The 11,113-nt window shown below is 30.4% G+C and overlaps 1 pseudogene; it reads left to right on the forward strand.

Moving 5' to 3' along the window:
• Nucleotides 1-908: 908 nt before the first annotated feature.
• Nucleotides 909-3,608, forward strand: LOC134246812 (uncharacterized; annotated as a pseudogene).
• The last annotated feature ends 7,505 nt before the right edge of the window (nt 3,609-11,113 follow it).

An 11,113-nucleotide genomic window follows, 5' to 3' on the forward strand; every position in this document is an offset into this window, starting at 1 on the left:
GAACAATGGCGTCTGACAAGTGACATCGTCAATGTAGCATGGCAAACTAGAAAAAAACAAGGTTTTTCAAAGAAAACATCGCAATACAGAAAAAATTCTAACTTGTCAAGAATCGTTGGGTAGAAATTTGGGTTAATTTAAACCATAACTATGACGTGAATCGATCTACCGGGGGTGAGACTGGACATGATCATGATGACAACGTACCAGAACCTACATGTCGAGATGTTCCCGTCTCCTTCAACATTGTCATTGAACTACAGAAAATTCGAGGTAATGCATTAGACTAGAATCTTTGTGTTCTCTATGTTTTAAATATACATAAATCTTTCGGCACAAATATCATTGCACACAGCAGTACATCTGTATATTTATAAACCGATAAACACTGATCAAGATATCGAGGGATAGACCCTAGGTATAGAATCAAACCAAATCCATCAGCTGCTAATCTGATGTACAGTGTCAGTGACATCAACTGGCAACTGCTGAATCACTTTTAATGCCTAAATAAAAATGATATGTAAACTAGTAATGATTACATTGACTGCCATTTTTTTTAAAAATTCTTCTAGGAATTATGAAAAAGGATTTTAAGATTGGTTCAATTTTATTGCGTGATCAATGCATAAATTTGACAATGTAACTTAAGTTAAAATAACAACACATTTTTCTTTCTTAAGATATGACACTGCATTGAGTAAAGGGAGAAGCTGGTAGAACTAGGGGTCTTAGCAGATGGCTACTCAGGTTGTGGAGTTTGTGGCATTCCTCTCCATCTTTCTTATACCATGGGGATATAAACTTCTGGTTTAAATTGGTATTTAATTATTCCTGAAAGTTCAGTGTCAGAATATAACATGTCAACACATAAATAAAATAGCTACCGGAAAGCACCATGGAAAGATATGGAATGCAAATACCAAGCTTACCTGACACAGGACAGGTACATACTTTATTTTGCATTTATTTTTTAATTACGTACTGTACAGTACATATATTATGAAAGCACCAGGTTAATTTCCTGTTATAAAAAATCATTTGTTCTATATTTCATAAATGCATCCGAATTATATATTTTTAGGAATGGTGCATACAGGCATGGGGCCTTCTCAGGTGAATACACTTTTAACATCATTAAATATCCCCCCAATCAGTTCTTGGACTCTGCAAAACAGACAACATGAAACAGGACCAGTTCTGGGGAAAACTGCAGTAGAAAGTACCAGAAGCAGCCTTCATGATGAAATTCAGGCAACTGTAAGTATGTAAATAGAGAAAACAAATGTCCATTGTAATAGGATTTTTTTTTTTTTTGAATATTTAGGACACTAAAATATATTTGATTTAAATGAAGTTATAATGTTTCTATCAGAATTAAAATTAATAGATGACGTCATTAAAAATTTTAGTACAGTAAAATTCATTCAGTAGGAATATGTATATAGTGAATTCACAGATATTGTGAAGTTTTCGGGGTCCCCAGCAAAAATTCTGAACATTTTTTTGTAAAATTACATGGTTATAACGAATTCTGATGTAACAAATTCATTAATATAGTCAACTGATTTGATTCCTGTAGAGGTTTTTAAAAAAATGAAATTTACATCTTTTTTAATGAATTTTGAAAAATTGATATATATTGAACTGACTATTTTTGGCAAGTATTTGTGTATAAAATTCAATTCATAATGAAACCATAGTTATCCAAGGAATGTTTTGTAACAACAGCTCTTCGTACATATTCTATAAAAATACTTGATGGAAAACGTGTAAATTGCAATTGCTTTATACAGTTATACAAATTCGTTATACTGATATAACCAATAATGGATATAGTAAATTTTAAAATTCACAGGTCCCCAGGACTTCGCTTACTGTATTTGTATTCTCCAATATATGCATCTTTAGCATACATGTAAGAAGTAAATCCTATACATGTAATTTTCAGATTTAAAAAGTGTACATTTTAAGAGAACAACCACAATCAAGGTAAGAAAAACCAATTAGCTTCATGTTTCTGACAGTCTCCTTATGATTTTAAAGGATTAAAGGTACAGTCGAGCTAACAGTCAGTGTTGATGCAGGTTGGCAGAAACCAGGCAGTGGGCCATCCTTTGACAGCCTCTCTGGTATGTTGAGCATTTTATGCGCCCAGATCGATAAATCAGGGTGTATATTGTTTTTTGTCTCGTCTGTCTGTTTGTTTGTCTGTCTGTTGTCAACCTTTACCTCACCATAACTTTTGAACACTCCACTAATTAAGCTGTAGCTTTCAAATGACACCAAGGTCAATTACCTTGTGACCTTGACTGTGACTTATAAGCTTTTTCAAACTTTTGCTGTAGGAGATAGAGACTTCATATTTGGTATACATACCTCACTAATTATGCTCTTTCAAACGACACCAAGGTCAATGACCTTGTGACCTGGACTGTGACCTTTATGCCAATAATAACTTTTATTGGAACTTAGTTGCCACCGTGTTGTGTTTCACAAGCACGTCTTGTTTCTTTTAAAAGGAATTTAATGTTTAACAAAGTAAAATTCCAATTCTTTATAAAATATTTATATATTTTATAATAAATATATTTCATAACAAATGTTCATAAATGTATATGAAATTGAATATAACAAATTCATTCCTTTAATAACTCAAACTGCATAAATGTTAATTTGAAACATATTTTTAGGTCATTGCTCCATGATTGAATCTCAGACAGGCAAAGTCAAGAAATCAGAACGAAATGTTGCACAATTTTTGAAAATGCTACTACAAATGGAAAAGACCTCAAAGATCATGACTGCAGAAAAAACTCTAATCACCATGACAGGAAAGTCAACCTGTTTCAATTTCAAGTGCACTTGGTTCTTTTTTTAAGCTTTATGGAGAAGCAAGGAATCTATTTTTAGTTGGCCACAATACCAAAGGTTTTGATTTTCATGTTCTTTTTCATACTCTAGATTCTTGTTCACTGTTTTATCAAGTGTCAAATGTGTACAAGGTTTTTTTTTTTTGAGATATTATCAGATTTCTATTCAAACTTGTCCATCCCAGTTTGTGTTCATCGAACCGGTAATATTTATCAGAAGTGTTACTAAAATGTACTTACAATGCACATGATACTGTAGAAGATGTTTCAGCTTTGAAAAGTTTATATGACACTGTTCATTTTTGTGATGATGAACATTCATCTTGTACATTTACATTTCAGTATGCTTTGAGTGTCCATACATGTAACTACCAGAAAGTTGTAGATAAAACATACCATTCTTTCAATGTTTGATTGATAAAAATCTTCCGAGTGTCAGAATGGCAAGGAAGGTAACCAGTAGTGGCCTAAACTTTGATTGTCTCAGAAAGGCACAATCTAGAAGTTCTGATAGGTTTAATAATAATAAAATGTTATGAAACAGAGGAAATTCAGGTTATTTGTAACAAAATATCTCAAAATTTTAATCAATTGACATCCACTTTATGTTTCATTTTTGTTTCCTATAGAATGCTTTCTATATGTATAAATCAACCGATAAGAGTTTTCATCAGTCACATTTTTAGAATATTTGAATGAAAAAAGGTTCATTTTTATGCATTAAAATGTTATGAAACAGAGGAAATTCAGGTTATTGGTAACAAAATATCTCAAAATTTTGATCATTGACATCCACTTTATGTTTCATTTTTATATCTTATAGGGTACTTCTATATGTATAAATCAACCAATAACAGTTATCATCAGTCAAATTTTTAGAATATTTGAATGAAGGTAGGTAAATTTATATGCATAAAATGTCATGAAACAGAGGAAATTCAGGTTATTTGTAAAAAATATTTCAAAATTTTAATCATTGACACACACATTATGTTTCATTTTTGTTTCCTATAGAATGCTTTCTATATGTATAAATCAACCAATAAGAGTTATCATCAGTCAATTTCTTAGAATATTTGAATGAAATCAGGTTCCTTTTTATGCATTAAATGTTATGAAACAGAGGAAATTCAGGTTATTGGTAACAAAATATCTCAAAATTTTGATCATTGACATCCACTTTATGTTTCATTTTTATATCTTATAGGGTACTTCTATATGTATAAATCAACCAATAACAGTTATCATCAGTCAAATTTTTAGAATATTTGAATGAAAACAGGTATATTTATATGCATAAAATGTCATGAAACGGAGGAAATTCAGGTTATTTATTACAAAATATCTCAAAATTTTGATCATTGACACCCACTTTGTGATTAATTTTTATTTCTTATAAGATGTTCTCTGTTTGTATACAACATCCAATAAGAGTTACCATCAGTCAAATTTTTAGAATATTTGAATGAAAAAGGTTTATTTATATGCAGAAAATGTCATGAAACGGAGGAAATTCAGGTTATTTGTAACAAAATATCTCAAAATTTTAATCATTGACACCCACTTTGTGATTAATTTTTATTTCTTATAAGATGTTCTCTGTTTGTATACAACATCCAATAAGAGTTACCATCAGTCAAATTTTTAGAATATTTGAATGAAAAAGGTTTATTTATATGCAGAAAATGTCATGAAACGGAGGAAATTCAGGTTATTTGTAACAAAATATCTCAAAATTTTGATCATTGACACCCACTTTGTGATTAATTTTTATTTCTTATAAGATGTTCTCTGTATGTATGAAACAACCAATAAGAGTTATCATCAGTCAAATTTTTAGAATATTTGAATGAAATCAGGCTTATTTACATGCATAAAATGTCATGAAACAGAGGAAATTCGGGTTATAGAAAATAAAAACGTGATTGATTTCTGTAATAATTTTGTTGTTATTTTTAAGATAACACATTAATTTATAAATTGATATGGTAGAATGTTTCACTTACATGCCCGCAAGAAAAATTATAGTAAAAGATTGAAGTAACCTTAAAAAATCCATATATACAATGGCGAATTCATGCTCTAATTTCATTGGCTAATAGCAAAAAAAGTAGGTCATTGACCTACATGTTTTAAAGTGGATTTTGTCAATACATACGTGTGTCTTGCTGATTTAAAAGACGAGTTTTAATTATCATCAGTAGATTTTTTTTTCCTTCTGAGTAAACAAGTACCTTAAGGCATCCAAAGTCATTTTTATTTCCTCCAGTATATATTATAGTCCTGCAAATTCCGGGGGGGGTTGAGAGGGCGATCTCCCAATCCACTCCCTGTCCCTGTATAGTTGGAAAGTGTTTCCATTTGACTATCCATAATTTTGTTTCTTGTGTTATTATGTTATGCAAATTTAATGGTATAAAGGTTATGAACCCCCTGGAGGTCATTCCCACTCTCCTAATGAGCTGGAAATGTTCACAATATGGCTGCATTAAATTAAATTAAAGTGCATCAATGATAAGATTACTTGACATTTTATTCATGAATTTGTGTCAACCTATCTTCCTAGAATTAGGAAAGATAATCATTTAGAAATGGACCACATTAAACTATTTGTATAATTTTTTTTTAATGTAATACAAGTAGTAGTTTGCATACATAAACAAACAGGGGTCTGGGAAGGGGTGAGGGGAAGGATCGAGTTAATATTTCTTTATGTCTTAATGGTTGAAAACTCCTAAAATGAATGCTGACCTCAAATCTAACTTGTCCTCATTATTTTTCAAGTGGTGGTGTCTCCATATGAGTGAAAAATACCTGAGAGGGATGTTTAACAACAAACAAAATGACATAAAAACACAATATTTATTTGCGTTAAGAAATATGCAGGGGATTTTTTCCATCATAAATCTTTTTCTCAAGAACAGCAAGGGCATTATTGTCCCTCGTTTTGGGGAAAGGGAGGGGACGTTAAATCTCATTTGTCTGTCAGTTTGTCCATTTTATTGACAGCTAGTATGTGCATCTGTCACAATAAATTTAACCTTGGTCATAACATTTGAATAAATAGAGATAGTGCTTTCATATTTCACATATACATTACCACAAAAGTTTCTAAATATACTATGATTTTTTAACCCAAGTGAGACCTTTACCTCAAAATTTTACCTACTTTCCAAAAAATAACACTTTAAATTGATCAATTTGAAAGAGAAAAGAACGGGCATTCAAATTATAAATGTTTATTACCTGTGAAAAGACTTTTTTAAAAATGTCATGACTTTTGACTCTGTGACCTTGACCTAGAAGTTTAACCTACTTTTCAAAAATATTATAATTGTATATATAAATTTTGATTCAAAAGAGATAGGACTTTCACATTTGACATGTACATTACCTACAACAAAATGTTTCAGAGCATGCTATGATTTTTCCCCTTTGACCTAATTTTCAAAAATTCATATATGATATGGGTGCATATTTTACACATTTGTAATCAGCCATAAATTATGGCATCCCATTCACTGAAACACAGAAAGCAGAGGAAAACAATTCTTTGAATTTGCTTGTATAATCTTGATAGATGGAAACATCCTCATATAATGTAGATTCAAGTTTTTTTTATGCCACACCATGATTAGGAATACATGTAAAGTTTTTGTCATGTCCGTCCTCCACCCTTCCATCTGTCTTTCTATCGGGCTCAAAGAAACTTTCTAGATATTCTTATCAAAGTTCATAATTATGTTGATGCATACTGATGTAAATATCCAACTGCAGCAATATTTTTGACTTTGACTTTTCCTTTGACCTTCACGTAACTTTTCTTTAAAGAGGCTGGGTGGTTGTGGCGATTTTTAGACTATTTTGATCTCCTTTAGAAGAAGAGCTCCATATAAAGATATAATAAAATGATCAAATTTTAAAACTAAAATTTATGAAATTTTCCTTTCCCAAATGATAGTTGACAGCTTAAGATATCATATCCCCAAATTTAAGTTATAACTGGTGGTTAATAAAAAAAATAATTTGCTGACCCCTACCCTCCTTAAATTACTGTTTAGCTTTATTTTAAAGAAACCATTCAAGTTGTGTAATGAATCTTCACATGATGATACATACTTATGTAAGCTTTACAATGCTTCACTCTTTTTTACCTTGACCTTTCCTGTGACCTTGACCTCACTTTTCTAAAATTAATGTCTAGATCAGTTTTGAGTAAAGAATTCAAAATATATTTATCAAACTTCATATGCTGATACATACTGCTGAGAGCAATTAATGCATCAACTTATTTTGACCTTGAATTTTCCTTTGACCTTGACCTCAATTTTTAAAATATGTGTTTATCTAAGTTTTAAATAAACCATCAATCATAGTTTTATCAAACTTCATATGCTAATAGTAAATTCATACTGATGTAAGCTTTTCAACTGCAACAATTAACATTTTGGCCCTAACCTTTCCTTTGACCTCTATTTTCTTAGAAAATGTGTTAAGCTCAGTTTCATTAAATCATTCAAGATATTTTTATCAAACATAATATGCTGATAACTTCACCAAAAACTTCACCTTGCACATTCCTCTGACCTTGACCTCCATCCTTTTTGATTTGTATTTGGCTTAGTTTTAAAGAAATAATTTAAGACATTTTTATGTTTAGCATGCACTTATACATAATTTGGTGAGGATTTATAATCTATATCCAATTTATTTAGATTTTAGTTTCAATTCTAAAGAAACTGTTCGAGATATTTTCAACAAACTTAATACACTTTCCTGTAGCATGAGTAATATACATCCAGTGGGACATTCATGTCTTATAGACATATTTCTAGTTTTTCAAATCATGACCTTAAAGGCTAGGTCAGGCCACAATTAGGGATCAAAGTTTTATTTAGGAATAAAAGGAAACAAATCTTCAAAATTCTCCTTTTCAAGAACAATAAGAGCATGATTAATATGGAAAAATTCTCAAGGTGTAGATTCTAGTTTGTACAAATCATGACCCCCTGGGTTACAGTGGCTGGAACGTTATTGTTGACAACTTACACGAACGATCACGTTACACGCACGATTCCGCACGATTAAACCTGATACACGAACGATCCTTCATGTTCACGATTCTACTCGTTGCACGATCTTACACGATTGCTAACGCAAACGTACGATTCATCACGCAAAATAGTTCAAATTATTTAGCAATCGATATTTCCAAAAGGATATAGGGCTTTATATTGAATTTAGATTCAAAGAATTATCAATAAATATATTATATCATCGACTTTGAAAAAAAAAACGGAAATGGGTATTACTGGTACTAAATACATGTAAGGTTTCTTTTTTATTATCATTTTAGATAATAAATAATTATTTAGATAATTCTCCGACATAAGAAAACGGATTTTTTTTTTGTTCTATCAGAAGATAGTAGTAGGTTGACCGTAAAATTTGATTGAATTGGATTTCATAATATGTAGAATGGGGGATACCATTGGGAAAAAAATTGCAGCATGGAATGACTTAACTTAAAAGTTATATCTATATGTTTTCATTACTTCATAATGTTTATGAATCTCTAAAACATGAAAAACGACATTGCAAATTATTGTTTTACTTTAAAAATTAATTAAAAGTAAGCTACAGAGATAAACACAGTTAAGCAAACCCCGAAAATCAAGTGCGTGACGTGCATGTACATTCGCCAACTAAAAATTTATGTAAGCTTTGAAAATTATTTATTTATTTGTAAAAATATTTCTTTTTTATTATTTGAAAAAAAAAATATCTTACCACAATTAGCAGCAAACAAGAATGAACTTCAGAAAGATATAGTAAAACATCTTAGTACGGTTTATTACAATAAGTCACGCTATTTGACGAGAACATAACATTGTACGACTTACTATATTGCTTGTTTACAAGTGATAGTTAGTTCGTTCCGCATTCAATTATGTAAACTGCGACTCATACCTTTTATTTGGATTAAAAAATAAAATATAAACGAAATACTTGTTTTACAGATAACATTCCGATAAAAACTTACAAAACGAAATTTACACGTTTCTAAACGCACGTTCACGCACGATTAAAACCGCAAACGATTGAGTCTGTTACACGCACGATCTCGCACGTTACACGAACGATCACGCACGATGCACGAATGATTCTACACGATTGGTTTGTCAACAATAACGTTCCAGCCACTGTACAGTGCTGCTATCCTATAAGTTGACAATTCTATCCTATCCTATCGTGAATCTTGCATCCACAATCCTATCCTGTGATTTCAGTCTAATCCTATCCTTTCCTATCCTGCAACTCTCAGATTTTTAATATTCAGGAATTAATTTGATAAAACGAAAAAAAAAAAAAACGGAATGACCAGAAAAAAATCAGTTATAGTTATGGAATGCATTTAAATGTTATACATTTTAATGGAGAAAAATAATCGAGATCGACATTCCATAATTCCTGACATGCTGCAAAAATTAAATTTACGATTATCATTACTATGTTCAAAATAAATAATAAAACGTGTGCAAGTACTGATTTTGCGAACATATGTAAAGAATCTGGGCATCAAGAAGAAAGAATTAAAGAAAAAATATAATTAGACTTTGTTTTAATTTTCCTACTATCAATGATCGGGAGACATGGCCACAGGATCGCGACTTGCACAAGGTGTGTTATAATTCATTATTTTTAAAAAACATAGGCCTATACCGTAATGATGTTGAAGAATATGTTTCATGTAAAATTTTATTTCTTTCTTAACCGAGCACCATAAAAAACATGCATGTTCATGTATAGTCTAACTGTGCCTGTATAACATGTTTTTCTGTATGCGGTTCTAAAAAAGAAGATATGATTACACGGGCCATAAACCAATATATCTTGACTTTCACATATTAACATTTTGAATGTGGAATTGTCTTATTATATAATATTTTAAATGTATGATTTTTTAAATTTAAATTCATAATTTTTTCTTATGTGAAGATTTTTCAAACATGCAAAATATATAGTAGCTGAATAAAATTCATGATATTCGAAATGTTAAAATGTCTTATTTAACTTCATTTTCTTCTCAGTTTAGTGCCGTACAAATATATTTCAATTTCCAGTTCTGTTTTTTTGTGTAAAAATTTAATAATTTATGTTTACTTTAATAGAAAATATTTCCTAAATTGTCATTGTCAGACCCAGACAGATTGACAACAATAAATATTGTAGTGAGCTCACACATGATCCTTAGATCTTATAAAACATGCATAAGAAGTTAAGAATTAACAGTATTTACGGTATCAATAACTCATTCTTTAGTAAGCCAAGTTTGTTTTGACCTTGACATTTGATCTTTAAAGTTAATCAGTGTCTGATTGAGGGATATTAAAATGCTCCATACATGTTCCTTAGATCATACAAAAAATGCATAAGAATTCACAGTATTTACAGCATTTATAACACATTCTTGAGTTAACCTTGTATTTGACCTTGACATTTGATCTTATATTTTTCAGTGTTTAAATGAGGAAAAATACTTGATCAACTTCACGATATTTTTATTCAGGTGATTCCTCAACAATGTTTAACAATTGAATATTCCATTACCATGAGATAAATTCATTAAAAGTATCCTTGTTGAGAATTCATGAGTTTCAATGCCAAGATCACAGATATATGTACAAGTACTTCGTTCAAATTTAAGTTTATCAATGTTTTTATTACAGTTGTACAATGTTTTACATGCATATGATTTGACTTCCTTATCCGTCGCTCAAACTGAATTTCAAATGTCAGAGTTATTGTCAGAGAGATGGTCACAAACTGAACAGTTCCACAAATGTCAACAATCCACAGAAAAATGCACTGATCTCCTTAACAAAAGCACCATGATTTCAGACTTAAGACTCTTTGACACTGGTTTGAACATCTTTCATCATTTAGTCTAACAGCATATGAGATGAACTGCAATCTGTACAGTTGAAATGAGCAGGGTTGTCCTGAAAAAAAAAATTATAGGCATGTAGATTGTAAATTTTGTCATATTACTGTAACACATTTAAACTGTTTTTGATTGTGATTATCTTTCACTTTTCATGTAAAATTGGCTTTATTTCACCTTTTTCTCTCCCAAAAGTAATTCATTAAGAAATAATGGAAAATAAAATCTTATACTGAAACCTCAGTCATATAATTTTTTTTTTTAAATCTTATTTTACATAATTTACTTACAAGTA

This window comes from Saccostrea cucullata, unplaced genomic scaffold (assembly GCF_032062105.1).
Source record: "Saccostrea cucullata isolate Sc308-1 unplaced genomic scaffold, CSIRO_AGI_Scuc_v1 ctg2115, whole genome shotgun sequence".
Classification (NCBI taxonomy): domain Eukaryota; kingdom Metazoa; phylum Mollusca; class Bivalvia; order Ostreida; family Ostreidae; genus Saccostrea; species Saccostrea cuccullata.